The 2,805-nt window shown below is 50.5% G+C and overlaps 1 long non-coding RNA gene across 1 annotated transcript; it reads left to right on the top strand.

Annotated features, from left to right (window-relative positions):
* Window positions 1-372: 372 nt before the first annotated feature.
* LOC128809331 (uncharacterized) lies at window positions 373-1,562 on the top strand. Its single transcript, XR_008437684.1, has 3 exons — window positions 373-490; window positions 793-899; window positions 1,435-1,562. It is a non-coding gene; the product is annotated as an uncharacterized LOC128809331 (long non-coding RNA).
* The last annotated feature ends 1,243 nt before the right edge of the window (window positions 1,563-2,805 follow it).

The raw sequence follows: 2,805 nt of genomic DNA, 5'->3' as shown, positions 1-2,805 counted from the left end.
GTAAACTTCTCCCTGGCTTCACAGGTCCGTGCTGGAGAGTGGGAGAAAGGTCCCTGCTGTTTGCCGTGTCCTGGGTGGGCACAGAGCTCTGACCTTGGCCAGATGGGCTGGTGAGTATTGAATCAATCCCTGCCTCCTCGTGAACAAGTTGTTTGAAGGAGTTTGAGGCAGGGACGGCTTTTAGCCGGGTGCAGTTCAGTTTCTTTCTCACAGGTTTCCGGGTGTTTTGATCCTGATGTCACCAAACCCTCAGATTTGCTGAACTGGGGCTCTTACCTGTGTGACCCGTGAAATGTCCCGGAAGCTGATCGATGTCTTTGTGCTCCTGCTGTGTTCATTTGGGCTGTGCTTCAGGCTTCTCTCCCGGGGCCCTTGCCGTTGCTGTATCTCTTGGATGCCGTGCAGAACGGAATCAGGCAGCCAAGCCTCAGGTTCACCTTCTCCCTCACCCTCTGCGCTGCTCGTGTGGCACAGCAGATCCTGAAGCCAGGTACTGGAACGTGCTGCGTGGGTCACTGCTGGGGTGAAAAACAGAGCCCTGGGGAGTGTCGATCCCCTCACCTGCTCTGTGCTCGTGCGCTCTTGCCTGAGCTTTTCCTCCTGGGCAAGAGAAGGGGAGGGTGGGCAGCAATGGGAACGCGCCTCAGAGCAAAGGCCTTCTGCAGTTGCCGGGCTGTTCTCCCAGCTCGGAGCGCTGCACGCTCACTGACTGCAGCTTCCACAAATTGTCATCCGTGCTTGTGGATTGGGAGCGCTGTCCTCCTCCACCATGCCAGCTTTTTCTCTTTACAGAGGAGCACGTGTACATAAGGGTAAAGAGATTCCTTCTGTCGCACCGGTATTTGGACCTGAGAAAGGTACCGGGTTTTCTCCAGCTTTTCTACAGTTTTGATCTTGAGGTGAGAGTCCCATTTTAGGTATCCAGTAATTCTTCAGAAATGTATTAAAAGCAGCCATAAAAATACGACGAGACCTCATTCTCCCACGGGTAGTTAATTAGAAGCGTCTTTCTTCTGTTTCATATAGGAATTCAAAATGTTATTTCTGTGGGGTCTTGGTTGTTTTCGTGACACTAACACACAAGGAGTTGTGCTGCGTATGCTCTGTGAGCACGAGAAGAGAATGTTCTGCCCCGGCTAGCTACAGTTCCTCTTTGAGTTTAGGTTAGTAACTTGGAGTTCAACTGAAGTATTTTAGAAACAGCAACTTCTAAAATTCCATTTCCACTGCATGTTTGGGCTGCAGACTGACTGTTCCCAGTGGATGTTAGCGATTAAATTTGGTAGGAATGGAAATGGAGAAGTCCAGAAGAAGCTGTGGTGAGCCCTGAGCTGGCACTCGGAGGGAACCGGGGTTTTGTGCTCTTAGGAGCAGGTATCCTTTGGAAATGTCGGAATGTCCGACAGTGGTGTTTTTCTTTGTGGCTACCCATAGAAAACAGAGCGTGAGTGGATCCTCAGATTTCTTGGGGAAGGGCTGCGTGACAAACATTGCTGTGAGCTTTATGTCTACCAGAGGATTTTCCGGGTCATTCTTGCCTTTTTCAGCAGTCCTTTGTGTGACCAGGGCTCCCAGGTAAGAATTGAAAAAGAACAGTTCCCAAATACCCCAAAACCACAAAAGCTTGTATTGGCCTCGAGATCTCAAGTACCAAACAGAAAGGAATAGCTGATTCTGCCTTGGTCCTCTTGAAAATCTGTTCCTTGTTGGTTTTGTGGATGTGTGGATGGGGAAATAATTTTGCTTGTGTCTAAACCAGTCCCATCCTTATCCCCTGAAACTGGGACCGGTTCCTGCCGTCGTGGAGCCTCACGGGGGTGCCGTGGTTTTGCTCCTGCAGTCGGGGCCTTTTCTTTTTGGGGTCTCTATTTCCCCAGCCAGCACGTTTGTCACCTGCACAGTGCTTCGGCAGGAGGGAACCTCGCCTGCCGGGAGCTCTCAGGTTTGGGAGCATCCACCCTGAGGATTTCAGGTATCAAAACCTCGGACAAAAAGAGAAAATTGTCTTGCTACCTGAATACTTCTTGTAAGAGCAGCACCTGTGGTGCGAAGCGTTGAAGGGAGAATGTCTTTCCTTCTCTGGAGTTGCTGAGAACAGGCGGTGTTCATTTTAGCTGGAAGTTGATGGGGTACCAGCCAAATTGCTCATTTTATTTTAGATAATCAGATCTTGGCTGTAAAAGAACAAGTTGCATTCTCTGTTTCAGCGCCGTATTCTGGAGATATGACAGAGTGCTGCCCGTGTCACCTCTAGAGCTGCCCATGAGCTGATAGAGGATCACAGCCTCCTCTCGGGGGTCCTGCACGGCTTAGAGAAAAGGTAACCAGGGAAGTACGGGAGAAATGGGGACAATTTCCTGTCCACGGCTGAAGAATGACGTGGCTGAGGATGAAAGCAAGGGGGACAGACCTGGAGACGGGGGCACCGAGGGCTGCACTGGCAGAACTTGCTGAACTCTGAGGTGTCCCTTGTGTTTTTGAGAAGAGAATCAAGAGGCTTTCAGGTGGTGGTAGGAGGGACGATGGTGGGGGGGCTGTGTGATTTGGGAATCACTTCCTTGACAAAGCAAAAGGACACCTTGTGCTGGTGTCTTTAGCTTTTAAATTTCAAGCAGCCTCAGTTCCCATCCTGTCACAGGACCTGCTGCACAGGAAGTGGCACAGTAATGGATTTGAGCTGTCTCGAACGTTATTTCTCCTCCCCTTGCCTCTCCCTGACAAAAAAAAAATCTCTTCTGCAGGCACAGAGTGCCCTGACAGGTTCAGGCAAGTGCACCAAAAGTGCCCTAGAATATGGTCCCCTGT

This window comes from Vidua macroura, chromosome 6 (genome assembly GCF_024509145.1).
Source record: "Vidua macroura isolate BioBank_ID:100142 chromosome 6, ASM2450914v1, whole genome shotgun sequence".
Taxonomy (NCBI): Eukaryota; Metazoa; Chordata; class Aves; order Passeriformes; family Viduidae; genus Vidua; species Vidua macroura.
Note: the sequence above shows the minus strand (reverse complement) of the source record. Positions and strands in the feature narration are given on the sequence as shown.